Source organism: Chinchilla lanigera, unplaced genomic scaffold, assembly GCF_000276665.1.
Source record: "Chinchilla lanigera isolate Chin_1 unplaced genomic scaffold, ChiLan1.0 scaffold00063, whole genome shotgun sequence".
NCBI lineage: Eukaryota > Metazoa > Chordata > Mammalia > Rodentia > Chinchillidae > Chinchilla > Chinchilla lanigera.
The window spans coordinates 8,921,779-8,949,521 of record NW_004955464.1 but is presented as its reverse complement, the minus strand read 5'-3'; the positions used below and the strand labels follow the sequence as shown (position 1 = coordinate 8,949,521).

General features: G+C 34.3%; 1 protein-coding gene and 1 pseudogene across 3 annotated transcripts in view; one reads left to right on the top strand and one right to left on the bottom strand.

Moving 5' to 3' along the window:
- Agbl4 (ATP/GTP binding protein-like 4) overlaps positions 1 to 27,743 on the bottom strand; it is a 1,347,784-nt gene that overhangs the window by 1,245,663 nt on the left and 74,378 nt on the right. The window lies entirely within an intron of this gene.
- On the top strand, positions 15,762 to 16,220 carry LOC102004258 (annotated as a pseudogene).

Below are 27,743 nucleotides of genomic sequence, written 5' to 3'. Positions count from 1 at the left end.
ACACCTGTAAGAGATCTCTGTGAAACAAAACATGAGTTTTGCAAACAAATATTCTCCAGTTTTGAAAAAAAAAAACCTGTGTTCCTCATGATAAGACAAAAAAGTTATTTTCAAATAAAGCGTAACATCACAACTTTACAATATATTATAATTTTTTCCTAAAATATATATGGTTTCTTTAGGTATCTTCCTTGCCACACAAATATTTCCATATCCTTTTTAAGAATAAATTCATCTTTTGATTAACATCCAATAAAGCATAGCTTGGGCCAGGTCCTTTGAGAGCTTGACATCGGTGAATTAAACAAACCATAGAGAGATTATAAAATTTCATCACTATCCTCTGCCCTGGGATGAAGATGAAGTGCCCTTTCCCTAAAATAATCAGAATATCCTCATAGTGACCTGTAGGCAAAAACACTCTATGTTCACATCCAGCTATGAAGCAAGATAAACCATGTCCTTTTTCCAGAATCATTTAGACTTTGGTCCGTGGAGGCTTGGACTTTAAAAGAAAGTCAGCAGGATTCAGAAAGGTGAAAACAGAACAGATAATACATAAATATTTGGAAGCACTGAATTTTATTAGAAGTAAAGGTTGTATGAACCCTAGCTATATATCTCTTGGTTATTCACTGTTATTAGAAATGTGAAAATATAGTGTAATTGTTATAATTTGTATTTGGATGTCCCCCCAAAGCCTCATGCAGTCATGGAGGTGGGTTCTAGAGTTTGTGATTGATTTATGGTCCAAGGATGGGATTATGTGTGAGTACTACACCTGCCCTGGGGGCAGGCAGCTTGCATACAATATGAGAGAGGGAAAAAGGCTTGCTCTTTCTGCCTCTCCTCAGTTTACTCTTGCTGCTTTTGCTGTTTTCCACTGCCATGAACTGTTGCCCTCTGCCATGTGCCACTGTGGCTTGAAACCAGCCAAGTATGGACTAAAACCTCCATAAACTGTGAGTTAAATAAACCTTTCCTTCCTTAATTTTAGACATTGGGCATTTTATCTCAGCAATGAGTGGAAAGTAACTAAGACAGAATTTGGTACCAGAGAAGTGGAGTCATTGCTGTGACTTCACCTCACCTTGTGGTTCAAGAGCCTTTGGGAATGGCTTGTGGGAAGAGTTTGGAAAGCTTCCAAGATGTCACCTGAAGAAGTAGCACTGGAATGCCTTAGAGGCTGTTCTGTATGGGAGATTCTGGTCAGAGATCAGAAGACCAGAAAACTGATAGAAATCTTACTGGTAAAGACCAGCTCAGGAGGTTTTTGCTAGAAGGACTGCGTTGGCTGCTGGACTCCAGACAATGTGTGTTATGGCTTGGCAAAAAGTTTGTCTGCATTTTGCTCATGTCCACAGATTTTGCCTGAGACTAAGATTAAGGGTGGCAGACTAACTAATCTGGCAGAAGAAACTTCAAGCAATCAAATGTTGAGGCAGTGGCATGGCTATTGTTTAGGGCTTTTAGTCAGATTTATGTTGCGAATCAACAGCAAAGAGCCCAGCAGCATGATTTAAAATGTTGTGAGTTTGTCCAGGAAAAAAGCTCCAGTGAAGTTGTGGACTACAAAGATAGAACTGAGGAGACCTCAATTGCTGAAAAGGAACAGGAAAATAGAAAAGATAGCCCGAGGGCATCACAAGAAGCAGCAAGTCTCTACCCTTTGCAGACTCAAAACTGCAAAAGTGAAAGACTTTGCTTTTAGGAGAAAGCTGCAGATGGTGGCAGCTACACTATGTTTCATAATGGTGGCAGCATAGAAAATTTGTTCCTCAGAATCAGGTTCAGAGTGCTCAGTGATCCAGGCACTCAACCCCTACAACCAAGAGAGAAGAAAGCCTGGCTACTGCTCCAGCTGGCAGCAGACCTTGGCATCATACACGTGGCACTGGTTTTAGGCACATGCAGAATGCAAGCATTCTGAGGTTAAAAAAAGGTTTCCACCAAGATTTCAGAAAAAGGCCTGGGAGACCAGTCAGTATGTTCCTGAGAGGACAATATGTGAAGCTGTGAGGGTGAAGCAAAAAGCGCAGTGGAGATCGCAGATGTTTGGAGAAGCAAGGAACATGGATCATCTGAGAAAACCTACAAGGAGGGAGCAAGGCAGACCTAAGAGAGAAGTTATAGGAGCTACAACCACCAACAGTTCCTTAGGGGTTGAGCCACACAAGCCCTGTTCAGCTCATAACTTGCCACAAGTTGCATTGGATACTGCACATGAAACTACAGGACCTAATATTTGCCCTGTTGGATTTTGGACTTGCTGTGGTTCCAATCCTTTGTATACCTCTATTTGTAATTTTTGGAATGGAAATGACTATCTTGTGTTATTGAATGTTGGAAGTGTTTAACTTTCCTTTCATTTATACAGGAGCTCAGAGCTAAGAGTTTGCCTTAGATCTCAGAGGAGACTTGGGACTTGGACTTTTCAGCAACGCTGTCTGAGCCCAGACCACCCTGAAAGCGCCCAATCTCGTCATCAATACTGAAAGTGTTAGGACTTTAGCAACTCTCAGAGGTGGACTAAAACACCTTTTGCATAAAGGGATGTGCATGAGTCTTTGGGAGGTCAGGGGCAGAATGTTATGGTTTGTGTCTGGGAGTCCCCCCCAAAGACACATACAGTCATGAGGCCATGTTCTAAAGTTTATGATTGATCCATGGTCCAGTGCTGGATTATGGGTATGCATGCTACACCTGCCCTGGGGCAGGTAGCCTGCCTACGATATAAGGGAGAGAAAGAGGCTTGCTCTTTCTGCTCCTACTCCTTTTACTCTTGCTTTTGCTGTCTTCCACTGACATAAACTGTGCCCCTCTGCTACACTACCTTGCCTTGGAGCCAGCTGATAATGGATTGAAACCTCCATGAACTGTGAGCTAAATAAATCTTTCCTTCCTTAATTTTGGGCATAGTGTATTTTGTCTCAGCAACAATAGAAAGGTAACTAACACAGTAATCAAATTAAGGGAGGTTTCCCTAATTCCAACAGATCCTAAAATTAGCCCACAGATACCTTTTGGGTGAGGGAACACATTACACTATGATTGTAATAATTGTTAATATGGGTACAAGTGAGCATAGCTTTAAAACTAAATGGAGTACAGATAAAGAACTAGATATATAAAAACAAAAACAGATTCACAACACTTACTTCCCAAGTCTTAGTATAGCTAACAGCACACAGCTTTAAAACATACTTATAGCCAAATCCCAATGCTCTCCTTGAGTATGACTTTGAGTTTCAGGATCCTACCTCATAGGATTTTCCAGGAATTAAATAAGATAATGTATATAAATTATTATACTACTCAGTATAATAATTTATATACATTATATATAAATATAAATATGTGATAATTTATATACATTATATAATAATTTATGTAATATAAATATATAATAATTATGTAATATAAATATGTAATAATTTATATACATTATATATAAATATGTAATCATTGTTACTATTACAGTTTTATATCTTGGCAAGATTTATTGTTTATTTTAAGATAAGGAATAACATGAATGTACATATATATTTGTGTGAAAGTTTATCTTTATCCAATTAAATTGAATTGTTATATGTAAAAAGGTTTCATCACAATTATTTGGACAAGACTATTTATTGCAGTTATTGTACTTGGAAATATATACATACATTTATGTCATCATGCATATATGAATAAACAAATAGACATTTAAATACAAATAAGTAAAGCACATTTTCTTCAGTTTCTTCAGTTTCTTCTCTTCCCTCAAGTTACACCTAAAAACCTAAGGTTTGTCACCAAGAAAAGTAACTTATATTTTCATGGCTATAAGTTTTCCAAAATATACAATTATTCAATGACAGCAAGATAATTTAACTAAAAATCACTTAATCCCATTCTCTTTTCTACTAAACTAGATCAATGTTTACATCAACACCATTTATTGCCTAAAAGCCAATACATGCAAAATCTCAGTTGTACAAAGTACAACTCAAATAACAATCACTTTTGTCAAGATGTGCTAACAACTTACTGAATCAATATTGTTAGCTCATTTGCAACAGTATGTGTGTGTGTGTGAGTATAGTAAACATCTATATTAGTAGACATGTACAAAGAAAGAAAATATTATGTTTGCCTTTAAAAATGTTGAAGACTAACCTTTAATTTTCTCCAGTAAAACATAAAATCTTTGGACAGAAACAATAGCAAACATAATCTTCATGGAACTATTTCAATGTTCTATCTCAGAATTTCTTTATATCTACATATTCTTACAAGGCTGGCAAAAAGGTCATCACTAAGTATATGATTTTGGATATTATACAATATTCCACTTAAATCAATGCTATATAAAGTTTCTAAAGCTTTTTTGAGATGAACAATTATAAATATCATTTTAGCAACTGTCTGTTCTGCACATGGTGAAGCTTTTGTAGACTATAGCAAAACACTCAATAAATATATAACAAAAGATTTTTATTGAATTCTAAGCCAGTAATTTACCAACCCTATAGGAAGCCACAATTCATTTGACATAGCTGAAAAGCCTACTTGTTTTTAAATGCCATAATAGATGCTATAAAGACCAGAAGTAACATCTTCAGTTCTCAAGTTCTTCTTAATATAATTTTGTAAATGTCCCTTCCTTCTAAAAATGTAAAATTTATAGGAAACACTAATTCTACCAATATTTAGTCCAAAATGATATAACTTTATTCATAGGATGATGACTGCAGGTATTCCCACAGTATTTCATTTATACTACATTATATCAACTAATATGACTTGACATCTAGGTATTGTACCCTGCAATCCCATATAATAGTATTTCCGTTAAATGCCCTTACATAGGAATAATTATCCTCACTTAAAATCTGATATTTACTAAACGAAACAAAACCAAAGATATATAGACTATAACAATTAAAATTCACAATATATAGTATTCAATCATAAAATATCTAGTATGTAAAGAAATAGGAAATAGAGCTCATAACTTCGCTTCTGGAACACCACTCTCTTGGCTCTTCTAACTCATTGTCTATCCTTTGTTGGTTTCTTTTTATTTGGCTTCCCTTCATCTTCTAATTCCATGATTCATTTCAAATGGCTTACTTGCTGCTTTAAGTATCATCTAAAGGTTGATGGCTCCCATATTTCTACCTTTAACCCTCAATTTACCAAATTCAGTACTTGTGTATATAACTCCATACTTAGTATCTTCACTTGCACATCTTATAGGTACCCCAAGCTTACATGCCTAGAAATATTCTTGGATTTTCTACCCTTCAAACCTGTTTCTCAGTAAATAAAGCTCTATTCTTCAAGCTGCTCAATCAGAAACCTTGAGGTCATCTTTAACTCCTCTCTCACAATCCATATCAGCTTCATTAGTAAATGTCAGTAATAATGGCTAGGTATTTTCCTCACTGCCACTTTAGTAAGTTACAGTCAGTTTTCCAAATAGTCATCAAATTTCCAAAATTTCTGATGGGTTGCCAACTAGCTTAGACTGAAACTAAAGTTCTTACAATGATCCTTACCTACCAAAACTGATTCACTATTTCCACAAATGTTATCTACTTCTTTTACCATTGCTCACTCTCTTCAAACCCTACTGGCCTTCTTACCTTTAATGAACATGCCATTCTCACTTCAGGACACTGGCTTTTGTTGTTCCCTCTTTGAGCACATTTTCTTCAATTATCTGCATTGCTCACAACTCCTTACTTCCCTCAGGTTTCTACTCAAAGTGCCTTTTTAAGACACTTTTCTGAGCATCCTGTCCAAAACAGCATACCATCTCTTTCCCCTTTAGTATACTTCAGTTTTCTTCAAAACACTTATGAAAAAACTTATTAACTACTTATGTATATGTTTATAAACATATGTGTATGTATATATAAGATGTGTATCTGTATGTAAATATATATATTTAGCACTTTTTAATTCTTAAAATATGATGCTTTTTAAATTCAAAATGAAGAGAAAGACTGGTCAGTTGCCAATGTCCCAAAATGGAAACAGATAATAAAATTAGTAAATAAGACATTAAAATAGTTAAATATTAACTGTATATTCCACGTGTTCAAGAAATTAGGTAAAACATGGCAAAAGTGTCAAAAGTGTTTCAAAAAGGTGGAGGATATAATCAAATGTGTGCCATGCTACCAAAGTCAAATAAAATGCAGCATGAAGCTTTGCATGGTGGCACATGACTACAGTGACAGCATGTGGGGAGGTTGAGGCAGGAGGTTCACAAGATCAAGCCCAGCCTGGGAAACTTAGCTACTTAGCAAGACCCTGTCTCAAAGTTTAAAAATAAAAAGGAAGGGATGGTTGGGGACACAGTGCAAAGGCTCTGGGTTCAATCCCCAGGCCTGGAAAAAAATGAAGGAGTATGAGAAAAATTGACTATTGTCTACAAAATTGAGGTCACTAATTAATACCTTGACAAAAATTTAGTGTAGTTGGGAGGTGGGGTACTGTTGAAGTCCGACTAGACCAGGTTCAACAGAGACTAGGAGGACAGTGGGAACATAAAGTACAGCTAATTCTATCTGAGGAGGCTTGCTGTAAAGGAGAGTAGAGAAAGAGGGCAAAAGCTGAAAAGCTGTAAGGGTGTGTGGGATGGAGAAGTATCACAGTATAATCTAGTATCATAACCATCAAAGCTAAAGTCACAAAGAGATGAAAGAAAATTTTAAACTGAAAACAACTTTTTGAATGCCAGGGAAACTTTTCAGGAGAGACCTAATGTTCAGTTATGCTAAAGTGGTAGAAGGAAGGTTCAAAAAAAGTTTCAAGTTATACATTTGCTGATGATGGATCATGAGTTGCAGAAAGCATAGTGGGAAATTCTGGAGAACCATGGAGAGGTGAATGCAATCTGGAAGTGGAGCTCTACAGAGCCAAAAAGAAATGAAGGACACTAGAAGATAGACTCTTAGCAATAGAGGAGGACATTGGAGGAGGGGTAGAAAGATAGAGGGAAGGTAAAGGGGTTGAAAACAAGATATGTTGTATGAACCTACCAATTCACTAAAAGAAATACCGCTATTCTGCATTACAAACATACACTAAAACAGAAAGGAGGAGAGAAGAGGGAAAGGAAAGGGATGGAAAGAGAAGTGAGGGAAAGGCAGGAGAGGGAGGGGGAACACAGGGAAGAAAAGAGAAAGGTGGAAAGGGAGAGGAGAGGTGAAAACTAGGGAGGGGAAGTGAGTCTAGCCAAGCCAACTCTGGCCTCAAGTGTCTTTTGTAACAGAAGTAAATGGGAAAATAAGGAATAAGTGCTTTCTCTTATTCTTCAGAGGAAAGAATGATGAAAATCTTATTAAAAAGACACAGAGCTTTAACTCCCCACACCTCTTCCACCTGGTCATTTTACTTCTACAGATGGAAGAATGGAAAGATCACATCTTAGTAAAGATAGTTTTATGGATACAGATGTTTATATAAAATATAAATAATATTCATTGAATCACTCAATGGCAAGTATTCTGGATTTAGAATGAACAAATCTGTATTGGAGTCTTAGTGTTGTGATGTACTGATATACGACCTTATGCAAATTACTTATGCCTCAGTTTTTAGTTCCATAAAACGTGAATAACATATACATTGTCAAAGTTATTCTACGAAATTAATAAATTTCTAAGTATGTGGAATCACTCTTAAAAATGTCATAGCAACATGTTTATTTTTGAGATATGAATGCTTACCTAGAGCCTAGAAGAGAACTAAGGTGAGATAAAAGTGAGAAAAAAGATATAGGATGGGAAAAAGGGAAAAGGAAGGAAAGGAAAAGGAAAAAAATACAAGATAGTTATGCTACTAGTTTCTCTTAGTTCACTGATAAGAAAGGTTTGTGCTAGTATCATCTGGAGAATTTTTTATGCCCATATCTTATACTCTGAGTAACTACTTTAAAGATAACAAAACACAATGTATTAACTATTGTTATTTTCCTATGTTATTGTTATGAAATTTTGTTTTACTTTTTTCCATAAAATTTTTAAAAAGAAAAGTAAAAAAAAAAAAGTAAATAAATAAGCCCGCAAAAAGTGAGGACATGGACTTGGTCTACCCCCAAATGGTTCATAATATAATGTTTAAGTGAAATAAGAATTTATTGAGATGTCTAACTCTAATATATGTCTTGCCATTGAAAATTAATCTAAAAACTGTCTAAAAGAAAAACAAATCAGCAAATTTCCTAGCTAGAGCTGCTTTAAGTCTACTGAAAGGATATTATAATAATAGAATAAAAAAATCTTCAAATATATGCAGTCTTTTAAAAATACTGTTTTATTTACTATGTGAATAGTAAATTAAAAATGATATTAACTCTACTATTAAAATAGCTGGTATATAGTAGGCACTTATTATTCATTCAAGAATTATTTATGCAAGATGCCATACTATGTGCTGAAGTCATAGATGAACAAAATAAACAAGATACTTCCTCTTCTGGAATTTATATCTAGTGGTGGCATGCAAATAGTAAACAGAATAGATTATAGTGAGTTGATAAAGCAGAAATATTCAAACTGATAAATAACTAATCATCATACAAAAAGTATCTGGGTATTCTAGAAATGTTTATCTGAGGAGGTAATAATGAAAAACAATGATAACAGCATCTAATGTTTTATAGGACTTCACATTGCAAAGTATTAATCAAAGTGCTTTCTACACTTAATTTAATTTTTACAACAACCCTATAATATGATCATCCATATTTAAGTAGAACCTGGAGCACAGAGAAATTAAGTAATTTTTTTATAGCCTCACAAGAAATTAGTGAAAAATCTGGTATTTGAAGCTAAGTAACATGGGATATATAGAGACAATAATGCTCCACTAAAAGTTTGCTAAATAAAAATAATTTAGAGCGTGATATCTAAGACCATGGAAGTCACTGATGACCTCTACTTGCAAGAAATTGAACTTGACGATCCTAAGACTAAGAACGATGTAGTTTCATAGACTAAATTAAAATTCATATTCAAAATTATAAACTTTAACCATAAACAAAGTTGAAATTATAACCAGAATATATTATCTTTAAAGCATTAAAAACTTTCATTAAGTTAAGGGAAAGGGAGAAAACCACACAAAAAATGAGTATAAATTATCCCAAGTACAAAAAAAAAGAATATGACTGACTCAGTTCACAAATATTTAGCATTAACTATATAGGAGGCATACTGCTGATCACTAGATAAGTACATAAGTAATATTTAAATTTATATGCCCAGCACCAGTCTATTGGGTTTACATCAGATGACATATTACCTCATCCAATCCTCATAATTTCTTAAACAATAAGATACTTGCTATTATTATTTATATTTTAATAGTAGGAAATAATGAAACTGAGAATAGTGCCCTCAAAGATGGTAGGACTGCACTTCTTCTTGTTAAACCAAAATGGAATAATAATGTTCAAATTTAAACTCCCATCTGAACAACTACAAAAAGTAAATGAAATGTATGAAGCAATGGCACTAAAACATGTGGTTACCAGACAAAGAAAGACAATGATCATTGGGAAACAAGTAAGATACACAGCACAATTACTCCAGATTATTGTACTGGGAGACATTCCACGCTCCAGAGCAAAGAGTGGACAAATCTAGGTAGAATAGAGAAGTCTCCCTGAGGTTAGGAAACTGAGCTGGGATTTCAAGAATGCCAAGGCAAGAGGTAGAACAGAGTACCAAATAAAGTAACTCTTGCAAGTTTTCAGCAGAGTACCACTAGCACACATTACAAGGAAATTAACCGAGGCTAGGAAAGACATATCCAAAGGAATTAGAAGGAGAATTGTTCAGAAATTACACCAGGCCAGAAATAGTACCTGCTCTCCTCAAAGAGAATAGAAAACCTTCTAATTTGCAGAGCTCCAGATACAGAGAAAAGTCTTACCTCAGTAGGCTAAGCACTCTCCTGCTTCCAAATCACACAGCTTTAAAGCAGAACCTTAAAATATCAGAGTTTTTACTTAATTTAACCCCATCTTGCTACAAACCTCAAGACTATTATAGAAAACAAAAAAAATCTAGAATATAATGTACTAAAATTCATAATGTGTAGAATCAAATCATAAAATATCTAGCATGCAAAGGAGCAAAAACTACAATATAATGAAGAGAAGAATCAGTCAGTTGAGGTGTATCCAAAATTGAAATTGATGCTAAAATTAATAAATAAGGATATCAAAACCAGTTAAATTTTAACTATATCCTATATGTTCAATAAATTAGAGAAAATATTTCACTTGTTAAGTAGATATATGGAAAATGTATAAAGCTTCAAAATTGCACTTCTCAGAAAAAAATATCAATTAATGGGATAAACATAGATGAAAAATCCTCCACAAAATACTAGCAAACCAAATTCAACAGCATAGTAAAGCTATCATATATTATGAGGAAATATTATTCATCTCAAGGATACAAAGATGGTTCAACATGTGGAACTCAAAAACATGATATACCACATTAACATAATGAAGGACAAAAATGAGACAACAAAAAAAAAGACATGGAATAGATAACAGAATACAATTCTGCCATTAAAAGAAAGAAATCCTGCCATTGGCAACAATGTGAATGAACATAGAGGGCATCATACTAAGTGCAATAAGCAGGCACAAAAAGAAAACAATGCATGATCCCAACCTTCCTACAACACCATAATCCAACAATAGATCTAATAACTGAGACAGCTGCTGTTATATCTAGTAAGCAGCATATAAGGTACGGATATGCTGAACAAAGGAATGATTTATACACATTCTGGATGAAACAGAATAAAATGGCTCAAGAATTCATCACACTGCTCAGATGGGGGCATAATTTAAAACCTATGAATTGTTTATTTCTGGAATTTTCTATCTAATATTTTCAGACTATGGTTGACCACAGGTAACTAAAATTATGGAAAGCAAACTGCAGATAAGGGAGGATATTAAAATTTTATCTGTAATTATAATGAGATAATAATTCTAAGAAGATTGTATTAGATTCTATGATTAAACATATTTTAGCCTCAGAAAAAAATAAAATAAAATTCTTAGAATAAAACTAGGGTTAAACCAAGTCTTCTCTAACAAACAAAATCTCAAAGACTTGATCACCAGCAGACCTTCATTAACAGAAATATAAAGATTCAAGATGGGTGAAGATGATTCTAGATTTAAACTTGTGTCTTATATAAAGGAATGAATAGTACTGGAAAATGTAGCTACATGGATAAATATAAAGATTTTTCATAATATTCAAACCTATTTGAGTTTTGTTTGTATTGTTCTTATGCTATTTTGTAAATGGCTGTTTGTTTAAAAAAACCTATTTGAAATAAGAGTATAGGGTCTACAAAATGTAGAAGTAAAATATATTATGAAATAGCACAAAAGTCAAGAGGGTCAAAATGGAATTACAGTATTATCAGGTCCACATATTATACATGAAGTGACAAAAAACTGTTTGAAGGTAGACTGTGATGTCATATAAATGTACACTGCAAGAAAACCACCACTACAATAAACCAACAAAAAGTAGCAAACGAGCACATAAAAGGGATAAAATGAAATCATAAAAATTTAGTTCTTTGAGAAAACAATAAAATTGATAAGCTTCTAAACATAGTGATCAGTAATTAAAAATAAAAGACACAAATTATCAATATCAAGATTGAGAGAAGTGAAATCACTATAGATCCTCAAAATATCAAATCTTAATAAAGGAACATTTTTTTAAAACTTTATGACAATGCATTTAACAGATTATGTGAAATGGATGAATTCCTTCAAAAACACAAACTACCAGACCATACAGCAAAAATTAAATCATATGAAAAGCCCTATATGTAATAAATAAATATTAATCTAAAAACAAAAATCATGTGACAATGAGGAAAACTCTACTTCCATATGACTTTTCAATTCTAACAATCATAAAGATAAAACAATACCAACTTTACACAATTTCTTCCAGAAAACTGAATAAAGGTCAAACATTACTCTGGTATTAAAATAAGATGCAACACTAAAATTATAAAACTACAGACTAATATCCTTCATGAACAAACATCTTCATGATGAAGATTTTCATATGTGCAAAAATGCTAAACATTTTTTTACAAATCTAATCCAACTAGATAGAAAAAAATAAAGCATGTCTAAAAGGTCTTACGCCTTCCCCAAGATGGCACAGCTCAATACCTGACCCATGATTACTCCCTCAGAGAAAAGAGTGACTAAACCATGCATCCAACAACTCAAGTCTTTTGTGCACTCCCTGAGAGACTTATTTCTGTCTCACCTCACTGAGAACACTGAGGAAACCAGCACTGAATGTCTGGCAGAGGTGAGAACAAAAGGTGGGAGGCTCTCAACACCCTCCATGATGTTGTGGAATGAAGAGAAAGTGTTCACCCCTGAGACCTCTCCTGTAGGAGGGAGGGAGAGAAGTGGTGCTCAAACCCAATGTTTGGCATTTCCTATGCACTGTATTAAAGAAAATGGGAAGGACATGTATGGCCACTCACATAGCTCTGAAAGATTGAGAGAAGGTCCACAAACAACCCGGAGAATCTTTCACAGGTGCACCTCTAGATGCATCCAATGTCCAAGTCATTTGACGCACTACTATAACAAAAAGAGGAAGGGAGATTATGGTAGCCAGCCTGATCTATGAGATTGAAAGCAGTTGCATAAGACTGAAATTTCTACCACAACATGGAGGGAGAGTGAGTGTACCCATCCACGGGAAACTGTTGGAAAGCCTCAAGAATCCCAGCAAGTCCAATTAGAAAAGGTCTTTTCCTGTCATATCATATTCATAATGATGAGAAGAGATGCACTCTCTTCAACTGCAAACATCAACACAAAGCTATTAAAAGCATCATATCACGGCGATATATGTGTGTGCATATTTATGGTTGCACAGTTTGTAATAGATAAATCTTGAAAACAACCCAATTGCCCATCAATGAATGGATAAAAAAGGTGAGTTTTTTAAAATGAAATACTTAGGAATCAACCTAACAGAGGAAGTAAAATCTCTACATTGAAAATTACAATACTCTGAAAAAGGAGATTGAAGAGGATATCAGAAAATGGAAAGATATTCATTGCTTTCAGGTAGGAAGAACCAACATAGTGAAAATGGTCATACTCAGAAAATTGTTATATGGATTTAATGGAATCTCAATTAAAATACCATTAACATACCTCACACAATTAGAGAAAACAATCTTACAATTCATTTGGAACCAGAAATGACCTAAAATAGCAAAAGCAATTCCGCGCAACAAACGCAAGACAGGGGGCATCACAATTCCTGAGCTGAAGTTATACTGCAGAGCTATTGTGATTAAAACAGTATGGTAATGGCAAAAAAAAGCAGGACAAGAGGATCAGTGAAACAGATTAGAAGATGCAGACACAACTACAAGTACATTCAGCCACCTTATTTTTGACAAAGAGTCCAAACATGTCCGCTGGAAGAATGATAGCCTCTTCAATAAATGGTGCTGAAAAAAATTGGCTTTCCACATGCCAAAGACTAAAACTAGACCCATGTCTATCACCATGCATTAAACTAAAATCAAAGTAAATCAAAGATGTAAATATCAAAACAGAAACACTAGATCTACCAGAAGAGAGAATAGGCAGAACTCTTGAAGACACATGTATAGGCAGAGACTTCATGAATAAAACGCAGATCCACAGGAAATAGTTCAAAGAACCATCAACTGTGATCTCATCTTATTAAAAAGCTTTTACAAAGCAAAAAAATCACCAACACATTGAAAAGACAACCCACAGAGTGGGGAAAAATTTTAGCCACCTGTCCCTCAAAGGACTTACATCTAGAACATACAAAGAACTGAAAAATTTAAGCCCCCCAAATTCAAAGACCCAATTCAAAATGGGAATCTGAGATGAATACATACTTCTCAGATGAAGAAATAGAAACGGTAAATAAATATATAAAAAAAGGCTCAACATCCTTGGTCGTCAGAGAGATGCAAATTAAAACAACACTGACATCCCATCTCACTTCAGAAAGAATGGCTATCATTAAGAAATCAACCAATAACAAATGCTGGAGGGGCTATAGGGGAAAAGGAACCCTTCTTCACTGTTGGTGAGAGTGTAACCTGATGCAACCACTTTGGAAATCAGTATGGAGACTCCTCAAAAAACTAGAATTAGAGGTCCCTTTTGATCCAGGTATTTTTCTTCTGGATATCTTCCTAGAAGGATTAAAAACATCGTATCACAGCAATACATGTGCACCTATTTTTTCAGCAGCACAGTTTGTAACAGCTAAATATTGGAAACAACCCAAATGCCCATCAACCAATAAATGGATAAAAAATGTGGTTCATTATATATAATGAAAATATATATATATATGGTAGTACCCTGCCATAAAAAAGGATAAACTTGAGACATTTATTAATAAATGGATGGACATTGAGACTATATTCTTAAGTAAAATGAACTGGACGTGGATGCATAAATATCACATTGTCTCACTGGTGTGAGAAACTGAAAGTATAAATAACCAAACTATATATGAGATATGATGAAATGGGAAGAAACTGCTCAAAAGGAAAGGAGAACTAAGTAGGGGGAGGAGGAAAGGAAGGAAGGGAAAACAAAAATGAAGAAAAAAGAATAAAATGGAAACAAAGCTTTGTAAACAAGGAGGGGAAGAGGGCTAGAGGAAAGAAAGGAGAATGGAAGGAAAAAATAAGACAAATCAAGGTATATTATGTACAGGTACAAAATTCCTATGATGAATGTGATCATTGTATATACTTAAATTATACCAATAAGCTTAATTAAATTAAAAAATATAGAAATAAGTGTTTCTTTAATTTAATGGAGTACTACTCCACCATGAAGAAGAATAAACTTGAGACATTTGATAAATGGATGGACCTTGAGATCAAACTCTTAAATGAAATAAATTGGACACACATGTGTAAATATCACATTGTCTCACTGGTATGAGAAACTGAAAGTATAAATAGGAATCAAATTGTAAAAGAGATATGATGAAATGGGGAGAAATTGTTCAAAAAGAAAGGGGAACTAAGGAAGGGAGAGGGGGAAAGGAAGGAAGGAAGGGAAAATATGAGAAAAGGAGGATAAAATGGAAACAAAGCTTTGTAAATAAGGAGGAGAAGAAGGGTGGGAGGGAGGGAAGGGTAATGGCAGGGGAAAAAAGACAAATCAAAGTATATTATGTACGGGGACAAATTCCCTATGATGAATATGATCATTGTATATCCCTAAATTGTACCAACAAAGTTAAATAAGAAATATGAAGAATCCTGGTAACATGATACTACCAAAGGGAAAGAATAAATCCCAGTAATTGACCCTAAAGAAAAGGAAACCTATACAATTATTACTACTCCATCAAGAAACCTCCATAAGAGCAGCTAACCTGAACACAGAACTGTTGAACTAAAACCTACAGAGCATCTTACAATAGTTGTGCCCTGGATGGTATAAACCTTAATGCACTTCCTTCCTATTGCTTCACTATTTCTGGACTGAAGAAATGCTGCTACTTCGTGTGTGTGTGTGTGTGTGTGTGTGTGTGCGCGCGCGTGCGTGCACGCGCACACGCACACAAGTGGTGCTAGGGCTCGAACCCAGTGCCTTGTGTATGCTAAGCAAGAACCCTACCACTAAGCCATATATCCCCGAGAATTGCTACTAAATTAATATGGCTCAAATAAACTGCCCAGCTCCTGTAGAAGTTACATCCAAGAGAATGAGATTCCTTACACAAAATCCAACCAATACAAACTTAAACATATTTATAAAATAAACTTTAAAAGTATGGAGTTACCAAAATAGTAAAAGTATGTGAAGTAACTTATGACACTACTCTTGTGGAGAAAGGTATACATGTTCAAAATTGGCCTTTTGCAGATAGTGCACCACCATTCAACCAGACTGGTCAAGTCTTGTTAAAAAAAAAAAATAGTTTTGTGAAGTTCCTGATTATTGTATTGCTGTCCATTGTGTTACAGGCCTTGGGAGACCTCCAGTGCTTGTTACCCTAGCATTAATTGAAATGGAATAAAATATGAAATGCACTACAGTTTATAAGATAAAAGTGGCATGGAGCTTTTAATACAAGCAATTTTTGTATTAGGAGAAGTAATGTCCTAAAATGTAGTAGTGCTTCAAAAACTACAGTGTTTGTAGATACAACTATTACATGGAGTTAAACTGGGGTACCCAATGCAACTCTCTTGGAATGGGAGCTTGAGCAGGACCTGATTTGTCACACATATTAACCAATGTGTTGGCTTGGTGAATAAGCCTGAGGAAGCTTCCATAAGATTATTGAAAAGCAAGTTTACCAACATACTAGCCTGAAAGAATTATAACCTCTGTATTTGGACTACAATGAACGTATTGGGACAACAGCAAAAGAATCTTGTTGTGCTAATCATTTGTACCAATTGGCCATTCCTAAAATGATGCAGTATTATGCTTTTCAGTCTATTCCCCATGCCAGAATTTTACTGATACATAAGAAACCTAGATAAGGTGCCAAGATACCCATCCCAATACTTGTGTATTTTTAGCATCATACAGAACCAAAATTCCAGTAACTAAAAATACTTTACATGGTTTATTCTTTCAGTCATTTCAAAAGCTCAAATGCCTGTGTGGCTATTTGCTATTCACTTTATGCTTTTACTTCCCACATTTATAGCAGTATACATCAGGTTTCCTTAAATCATTGATTTTTCTTTTTTAATTATTACCAAGTCTTACACTGATTAATGTCTTCCTGTAAGTTGTATTTTGTGCAGTTATGGGAAACCTCCATTTTCAAAATCTACACTGTTATAAAAGCACGGCACTAATGACTCTACACACAAAAAAAAGCTGTAGAGCTAATTTAATGGTTGTGTTCTGAGTTGTAACTTAACAAAGAGGGTCTACAAAATGAGAGGAGGTTCTTAAATATTTTTAGTAAAATGTTGCCTTTGTCCTGTGTAGAACATGTAAAGTATGCACTTTAGAAAATTTATTGAAAGATTATTGTAGCTAAACGAATTAATCATAAAGTTTCCAAAATTCTTATTTTTTCAATACTTATAAAAAATTGTTTACAAATTTATTTTTGTTAGAAGTGTGATTTTTTTTCCTTGTGTTCCCAAACTCTTCCAGAAAAAAATGCAAGGAGAAAAAGTGGGCTTCTGCTAATGAACTGAGCAGACATATAATGTTTTATACAACTTCTGAGCTGTGCAACTTAATATTTGCATAACTGATTATTTGTTTCATTATGTAATTGATAAAATGGTGATATACATTGATGTTAACTCAACCATATACAGTATTTAAAATGTCTTGGAATGTGTGGTTATAGGTCTGTGAGAGAAATAATTTGTCAGTGTTCACCAGCTTGTTAAAAACTTAGTGCAAGAGCCTAAACATCCAAATAAATAATGAAATGCAAAAAAGAAATTCACACTGAAGCCAACATACATTTGAGAATTTCTTCTTGTTCCAGTGTTAAGAAATCTTCATCCTACATCTAGTTTTCCAAATTCACCCAAAAGTTTCATTGCATTTTATAAAAAAAAGATTCACATATATTTTTTAAAAAAACTTAGTTTCACAATGAAAATTCAGTTTGTGATTATTAGTAAGAACATTTAGGGACAACAGCATTTTTTTTTTGTATTTCAATTCATATGTTGGAGGCAATACTGAGTATTTTTCTATTTCTAAACACAACTGCCTTCTCTTTTACCTCAAAGTATACAAATATGCCTAAATTACAAAACTGGCACAGATGCATCAGGGGCTCTGACTGCTAACTACTCTAAAAGATTGAATTGGAAAACATTTCCTAATTGTTCCTTCCCCTAGTTTGCTCCACACATACACAAACACTTACAAATTTAAATTGAGATAAGTAGGGAAGAAAACTCTTCCCATCATTTGGAACGAACCTAAGGGTAACTATGGATATTCAAAAGAAGAAGAATGAACAAGATGGTGAAATCTTTTAGAGGAGCTGAAAGTTGCTCCTCTGTCCCAACAAGCTGGGCCCAGCTGTTTGTCCTGAAAACAGTAGAATTCAACAGTTTTCTGCTAATGTACTGGGGGCTTTTCAGCAATGTTCAGAGATGAGCTTTTGGAAAGTGATTGGATTGTGCAGGCACTAGCTTCATCAATGGGTTAATCCACTGATGAATTCATTGTTCAGTGGGCTTAATAGAATGTGGTATCTAACAGGATGAAGCAGGTCACACAGAATGTCTTGGAAGGGTTTACGTTGCCCCCGTACCTTCCTTTTTGGCTCCTTCCCTCTCTTTTGCCAGGAGGTGAACAGCTCTACTCCACCGCACCCTCTCTATCAGGATGTTCTGCCTCACCACAGATCCATAATAATGAAGCCAGCCCACTGTGCACTGAAACCTTCGAACCATGCCCTAAAATACACATTTCCTCCTTTAATTGTTATTTTCATGTATTTGTTACACTGTGAAAAGCTAATGAACATATCTGCCCATTTTAAAAGTGGCTCTTAGGCCAGGCATGGTGGTGCACACTTGTAACCCCAGCACTCAGGAGGCTGAGGCAGGATTGCTGTGAATTTGAGGCCAGCATGAACTACATAGGAAACCCTGTCTCAAAAAAAAAAAAAAAAAAAGGATCAAAAAAATCCTTGCTCTTTAGGATTTATTCTACTACTACTAAAATTGCTTCTATTACTACTCTCATTATCAGTTTTTTTTATATTTTTATTTTAAAGATGAATGAAAACATATTAACAAACACACATACATTTAGAAAATAACACAAGCAATACACAATGTCAGACATGGTGATAGGAAATTAACAATGGTTGTTGTATTACATATTGATATCTTCAAATCAGATACTCAGATAAACAAATATAGACATGTAAGATTGATCAAACACTTAAACATTAACTGTTCCTTTCAATAGAGCAATAAAAGTCAGGAGTACAACTATATTAGCTATCCTGTGTATATATATATTTTTTTCTCATTTCTTTTCTCTTTTCCCTCATCCCAGTTATTCTTTCCTTTTGAGCAGTTTCCTTTCATTTCACAATGTCTATTGTACCTACTAGATTTTATTCACTCTTTCAGGTTTTTACACTAGTGAGATAATATGGTGTTCACACATGAGGGTCTGATTTATTTCACTTATAAGTATGGTTTCTAGTTGTGACCATTTTCCTATAAAAGCCTTAAGATTATCTTTCTTATAGCTGACTAATATTCCATTATGTAAAAATACCACAACTTTTTTATCCATTCCTCAGTGCATGGACAGTTGGGTTGCTTCCACAATTTAGCTACTACAAATTGTGCTGCTATAAACATGGGTGCACATATTTTGCTGTGATATGATGTTTTCAGTTCTTCTGGGAAAATACCCAGAAGGGGAATAGCTGGACTGAATGAGACCTCTAACAGCGCCCGCCTGGCAAGCACAAGGTCCTGAGTTTGATTGCCAGTACCCAAAAAAAAAAAAAAAAAAAAGAAAAATCTAGTCCTAGTTTACTAAAAAACCTGCAAACTGATTTCCACAGTCTACACTCCCACCAGCAGTGCCACCATTTGTTATTGGTTGATTTCTTAATGATAGCCATTGTTACTGGGGTGAGATGAAATCTCAGTGCCATTTTCATTTGCATTTCTCAAATGACTAATGATTTTGAACATTTTCTTATGTATTTATTTGCCATTTGTATTTCTTTATCTGAGAAGTGTGTATTCATCTCAGATGCCCATTTTTGTATTGGGTCTTTGAATTTGATGATATTTAATTGTTTATATGTTCTAGATAGAAGTCCTTTGTCCGAGGGACAGTTGGCTAGAATTTTTTCCCAATTTGTGGGTTTTCTTTTTACTCTGCTGGTGATTTCTTTAGATGTGCAAAAACTTTTCAGCAAGATGAGATCCTAATTATTGATTCTTTGAAATATTTGCCATGCAGTTTGGTTTTGGTTCATGAACTCTTTACCTACCCCTATGTCTTCAAGATTTTTACCTGCTTTCTCTTCCAGTAGATTTAGTGTTTCTTTTTTAATATTGAGATCTGTAATCCATTCTGACTTGAGTTTGGTGCATGGTGATAGACATAGATCTAGTTTCAGTCTTTGGTATGTGGTGAGCCAGTTTTTCCAGCACCAATTGTTAAAGAGGCTATCCTTCCAGTGAACATGTTTGGCCCCTGTGTCAAAGATACGGTGGCTGAGTGTGTTTGTTCTTGTGGCGGCATCTTCCAGTGTATTCCATTGATCCTCAGGTCTGTTTTTTTTCCAGTACCATACTGATTTTATCACAGTAGCTTTGTAGGGTAATTTCAAGTCAGGAATTGTGATGCCTCCTGCCTTTCCTTTGTTGCCCAAGGTTGCTTTTGCTATTCTAAGCTTCTCTGGTTCCAGATGAATTTTAGGAATGTTTTTACTAGATCTATGAGGTATACTAATGGTATTTTCATTGGGATTGCATTGAATCTGTACAGCAATTTTGGGAATATGACCATTTTCACAATGTTGGTTCTTCCTATCCATGAGCAAGAAATATCTTCCCATTTTCTCACCTCTTTGATCTCTTTTTCAGAGTACTATAATTTTCACTGTATAGGTCTTTCACTTCTTTTATTAGATTGATTCCTAAGTATTTCATTTTCTTAGATGCTATTATGAAAGGTGTGGTTTCCCTAATTTTTCTCTCAGTCTGCTTGCTGTTTGTGTACAGGAATTCTACCAATTTTTGAGTGATGACATTGTATCCAGCTACACTTCTGAAGTTGTTTATTAAATCTATAAGCCTTTTGGTGGAGTTTTTGGGGTCTTCTATGTAGAGTATCATGTCATCTGTGAATAATGTTAATTTCACCTTTTCCTTTCCTATCCCTATTTCTCTTATCTCTCTTTCTCTTGTCTAATTGCTCTGGCTAATATTTCTAAAACTATATTGGATACAAGTGATAACAGTGGGCAGCCTTGTCTTGTTCCTAATTTTAAAGTGAAAGCTTTCAACTTTTGATCATTTAGTATAATGTTAGCCATTGGTTTGTCTTAGATGGCTTTGATCAGATTGAGGTAAAGACCATCTATTCCTATTTTCTACAGGGTTTTTATCATGAATGCATGTTGGACTTTATTGAAAGCTTTTTCTCCATCAATTGAGATGATCATGTAATTTTTATCTTTGGCTCTATTGATATGGTGTATTGCATTAATTGATTTGTGTATATTGAACCATGCCTGTATTCCTGGGATGAATCCTACTTGGTCATGGTGTCTAATCTTCTTGATGATTTGTTCCATTCTATTTGCTAGTATTTTATTGAGAAGTTTTGCATCTGTATTCATCAGGGACACTGGCCTGTAGTTCTTTTTTGGTTGGATCTTTCTCTGGTTTTGGTATCAGGATAATACTTGCCTCCAGGAATAAGTTGGGGAGAATTGCTTCCCTTTCAATTTCATTAAAAAGTTTGAGAAGCATTTCTGTTAAATCTTCTCTAACTTTCTTGTAGAATTCAGCAGTGAATCCATCAGGACCTGGGCTTTTTTCATTGGCAAATTGTTTATTACATTTTCTTTTTTTTTGTTTTGTTTTGTTTTGGTTTGGTTTGGTTTTTCTCTGGTACCGGGAACCAAACTCACGACCTTGCACTTGCCAGGCAGGCGCTTTTGCCGCTGAGCTAAATCTCCAGCCCCCTGTTTATTACATTTTCAATTTCACTTGCTGATATTGAGTTGTTCAGGATTTTTATACCATCTTCATTCAGCTTTGATAATTCATATATACCTAGAAATCTGTCCATTTCCTCTGTGTTTTCCATCCTATGAGAATAAAGATTTTTGAAGTAGGTATTGATGATCTTCTGAATTTCTACAGGGAACCTGTAGGGATTTCACCCCTTTCATTCCTTATTGCATGTATTTCGGGTTTTTCTTTCCTTTTTTTGATAAGGTTGAGAAACCATACATATTCATCAAAGGAAATTTGAAAAGTAGAATAAAAGAAACTTAATCGAAGGTGTTAGTCTCTTAAAATTATTATTACTATTTCTAGTGTTTTTCTTTCTCACTTTTAAAATTCTAAGCAAGTAGTTATATTTTTACAGAGTTCCAATTATTATTTATCAATAATATTATATTTTGGTTTTGCATCTAGCATATCATAAGAATTTTCCATATTAACCAAAACTCTTTAAAACTTAAATTTTAACAAATCCATAAAATTCCAGCATGTTCTAGATCCTTTTAATTCCTGCTATCCTCATTCCTTTCTTTAAAAGATGCTGCTAAAAACTCAAAGCATTGCACAGAGATAGCATAGTGATTAAATATGGAGGGCAACACCAGTGCCAGATTTCAGAAGTCAATCCCTACCACCTCCATTGAGCATGCACCACTCAGAAAATGACCTAATCTCTGCCCCTCAGTTTCACCTAACATAAAATGGTAGAATAGTAGAAGAGTAATAGTAGAAGAGAAGGATGAAATGGTGTATCTATCTCATAGGATTTTCTGAGGATTATGTAAAGTGTTATAAATAATACTAATAGAGTAACCCTCAATAAATATTAGCTGTTGTTATGAGGCTTTTACTTATTTGTGATAATTTCCTAAAGTAGATTTTCTGAAGTGGAATTACTGAGTCAGTGAGTATAAACAATTTTAATATTGTTGATGGAATTGTCAAATTTCTATCTAAAAAGACTACACTGCTAATTTGTATTAAAACCTGCTAATTTGTATTAAAACCAGAAATACATAAGACTATTCTAACAAGCTTAAGGCCTTAACTTTCACTTTTCATTTTGCTAACACTACAGGTACAATATATCTTAGTTTTGATTTCTTTGACAGGCAGCGCAAGATATTGGTAAAATAAGAATTTCCAGTGATCTTATCACCACAGAGACACCAATTTGAACAGCTATTCATTGATGAAACTACATTTCATAAGAGCTAAGGAAACCAGGTAAGAGATCTTAGTTCCTGAGTTTAGCATAAGAATAAGAAAACATAGACTGAAAAAGGTAGGAAGGAAAGAGTTGCCTATGTCACTCCTCTCAAAATTCAAAACAGTATAATCTGGAGAGAGTTTTACAAGGCAGAAAATTTTCCCATACACTAACCACTTATATATATACTTGTAAGGATTCCTTGGTGTAGACTTTTAACAGGATTCTTAAAGAACAAAGGATATTTTTTATCTCAAAGATCAACCAGAAATTCATTTTTAAAAACTCTATCATAGCTCAAAGAAAAAAGTATTTTTGGAGCACTAGATATAAAATTAAAGATAATTTAGAGTCTTCCATATACATACCCACACCATCACTCTCCAGATTGTGACTCCAATGTATACATACATACAGACAAGGAATGCTTTGGGCAGTGACATGTTTTCAAATATTTTTCTATAAAGAGTAAAAGCCAGTTCCATACTACTTTACTCAGTGCATTTATGAGTTTTCCAAAAACTTTTCTATCATATACAGCCAATTCATAACCCATGACCAAAATCCATTTATAGTTGCTTTAGGATAGCATAATTTGCCTTCCTAAAAACATACTAGTATTTAGCAATGTGTACTGAGGCAGGAGAGGTGCTAAGAATGTAACTCAGTGGTAGAACACTTGACTTGCTTGTACAAATTCATGGGTTTGATCCTTAGTGGCAGGGGGAGGATGGACAAGGACAGGGACTAGAATCTAACTGGACTGAATGGGAAATAGTGAAGGAAGGAGGTTAGCTGATTAGGTTAGTAATGGTTTTAAATTTGGGGAGCACACATACATTAAACTATTAATAAGAAAGGCTGAGAAGTCTCTTGATTAAAATAAGAACTGACAGACATAAAAAGAAGTATGACCAACATACAAGCTATAAATATTAAATGTATGCACCTTAGTGAATACAGAGATAATTTTATATTCGTTATCATACTATATGCCATAAACATATCCATTACCTCCCAAAGTTTCTACCTGCCCTCTACTGTCTGTGTGAGAAATGAATATTTAACATAAGATCTACCCTCTTAGCAAATTTCAAGTGTATAACACAGCACTGTTAACTACAGCACTTTGCTATACAGGAGATTGCTAAGATTTATTCATCTTATGTAACTAAAACTGTAAAACTTTGACTAATAGCTCTCCATTCTCTCCTCCTCCCAGCACCTGGTAATTACGATCTTATCTCTGATTTTGAGTTTGTCTAATTTAGATTTCTCATATAAAGGGTATTATGTGGTATCTGTTCTTCCATCTCTGCCTTATTTTATTTAGCATAATGTCCTCCAGGTCTATCCATATTGTCACAATGACAGATTTCTTTCTTTTTAAGGTTGAATAATATTCCATTACATTCCACACATGTCAGTTTATCTATTTGTCTATCAGTGGACATTTAAATTGCTTCCATACCTTGACTAGTGTGAATAATGCTATAATGAACACAGAAGTACAGTTATCTCTTTGATATTCCAATTTAAAATTATAGTAATTGGAACACTATGGGATGCCCACTATCATCACGCCTATACAATATAGTTCTGGAAACATTAACCCAAGCAATTGGAAAGAGAAAGAAATAAAAAGGAATACGGATAGGAAAGAAGTTAAATTATCATTATTTACAGATGATCTTCTACTTTACACAGAAGATCCCAAAAACTCTACCAAAAGATTACTAAAATTAATAATCAAATTTGGTAGCATAGCAGGGTACAAAGTCAACACTCACTCCAAAATCGATAGCATTCATTTACATGAATAACAAATTCATTGACAGAGGAATCAGGGAGACAACATCTTTGAACTTAGCATCAAGGAAAACTAAATGCTTAGAAATCAATATAATGAAGGAAGCAAAAGATCTTCACATTGAAAACTAAAAGGAGATCAACAAGGATATCAAAAATGGAAAGATATTCCCTGTTCTTAAACAGGCAGAACCAAATAGTGAAAATGGCCATACTTCTAAAACTGTTATACAAATTTAATGCAATCCCAATCAAAATAACAATAGCATACCTCACAGAATTGGACAAAATAATCCCAAAATTCATATGGAACCAGAGGAGACCTATAACAGAAAAAGAAATTCTGGGCAGTGAGGGCAAGGCAAGAGGCATCACAATCCCCAACTTGAAGTTATAATACAAAGCTATCATGACAGAAATAGCATGCAAAGAAACAGACCCAAGGATCAATGCAACAGAATAGAAGGTACAGAAACAACCCCAAGCACATTCACCTATTACCTTTGACAAAGGGGTCAAACACATTCACTGGAAGAAAAACAGTCTCTTCAATAAATACTGCTAGGAAAACTGGCTTTCCACAGGTCAAAGACTGAACCTAGACCCATATATCTCACCATGCACAAAATAAAATCAAAATGGATCAAAGATCTAAATATAAAAACAGAAACATTTAATCTGCTGGAAGAAAAGATAGGTAAAACTTGAAGACAAAGACATAGGCAAAGACATTATGAACAAGATCCCAGTTGCACAGAAAATACTACAAATAATCAACAACAGAGATCATATCAAATTAAAAAGCTTCACACAGTGAAAGAAACCACCAACAAAGTGAAGAAACAGCCCACAGAATAGGAAAAATATTTTAGCAGCTATTCCTCACACAAGGGACTAACATCTACAACACATAAAGAATTTAAAAAAACAGACTGCCCCAACTTTAAGGAACAAACCAAAAATGGGTATCTGATATGAATAGACTCTTTTCAGATGAAGTGTAAACAGACAATAAATATATGAAAAAAAGTTCATATCACTGGTCATTTGAGAAAGGCAAATTAAAACAACACTCATTCCAGAAAGAATGGGCATCATCAGGAAGTCAAGCAGAGAAACTGCTGACAAAGGCTATGAGGAAAAAGGAACCCTTTTCCACTGCTGGTGGAAGTGTAAACTGTAAAGTACTATGGAATTCAGTATGGAGATTCCTCAAAAAACTAGAGCTATGTCGTCAGCACTTTGAGAGGAAGTCTGAACAGACCCACGTGTAATCTGCTATGAAAACCATTTGTATGATGTGTTTCATTTTTTAATGCATGAAAATAAATCAAGTTAAAGGATTTTTGTACAAGTAAACAAACAAACAAAAAAAACCCTAGAAGTAGAGGTTCCATTTGACCCAGCTGTGCCCTTCCTAGATATCTTCCCAAAAGAGTTAAAAGCACTATACCACAGTGATAGATGCATGTCCACGTTTATGGCAGGGCAATTTATGATAGCTACATCTTGGAAACAGCTCAGATGCCCATCAACAGATAAATGAATAAAGAAAATGCAGTATTTATATATAATGGAATACTATTCTGCCATAAAGGATACACTTAAGTCATTTTTAGGTAAATGGATGTACCTTTACACCATAATTTTAAGTGAAATAAATAAGACACACAAGTTTAAATATCACACTGTTTTTCTTGTGTGAGAAATCCAAACGGTAAATAAGGAGGTAAATGAAGGGCAGATATTAGGAAGTAGGAAGAGCATGTTCAAATGGGAAGGGTAACAAGGTAGGGGAGAAGGAAAAAAGGAAAAGGATTCCAAAAAAAAAAAGAGAATGGAAAGGAAAAAAATGGAAACAATTTTTTTGTAAATGGGGAGAGGAAGAAAGGTTGAAGGGAGGGAAGAGGAATAGGAAGAAAAGTAGAAAGAAGACATATTAGGTACAGGTACAAATTCCCTATGATGAATGTGATCATTATATATGGCAAATATGTACTAATAAAAATAACTTTTTTAAAAATCACCATGATACTGACATAAAAACACAGACCAAAGGAATAGGATAGAGATCACAGGAAATGAAAATGTATATACATAGTAGCTGGGTATCCACATTAGAAAGAATGAACTTGAACACTTACATCATACATAAAAATTAATCCAAAATCAATTAAAGATTTAAATGTAATACCAGAAACCATAAAATTCCTAGAAGAAAACACACAGGATAAGCTTCTCAATGCTGGTCCTGACAATAGATTCTTGGCTATGACATGACACAAAAAGCACAGGCAACAAAAACAAAAATAGGCAGAATGATATCAAACTAAAATAGCTCCACACAACAAAAGAAAGAATAGAAAGAAAAGGCAACACATGGGATGGTAGAAAATATGTGCAAACCAAATATATATAAAGGGTTAATACCAAAATATATAAGAAACTGCTACAACTCTATAGAAAAGAAAAACAATAACATTTTTAAATGGACAAAGGAATTGAACAGATGTTCTCTAAAGAAGATATGCAAACATAAAACAGGTATGTGAAAAAGTACTCAACATCACCTACATAATGGAAATGAAAATCAAAACCACAATGAGATATCACCCCAGACCTGTTAAAATGTTTTTTTATTAGAAAAACAACAACAACAAAATGTAGAGAAACTTTCATATACTACAGCAGGAAAATAAATTGGTGCAGTCATTATGGCAAGCAAAGGGAACTTCATCAGAAAATTTAAAATATAATTCCCATATGACCTAGCATCTCCTTTTAGGGGTACACATCCAACAGTATTTTTTAAATGTACTTTCATTGAGAAGAAAGACAGTAACAGAAGAAAAGGCATCTTATTGTTTTATTTATTAAGAGTTTTAAGTTCCCTGTGTGCCAG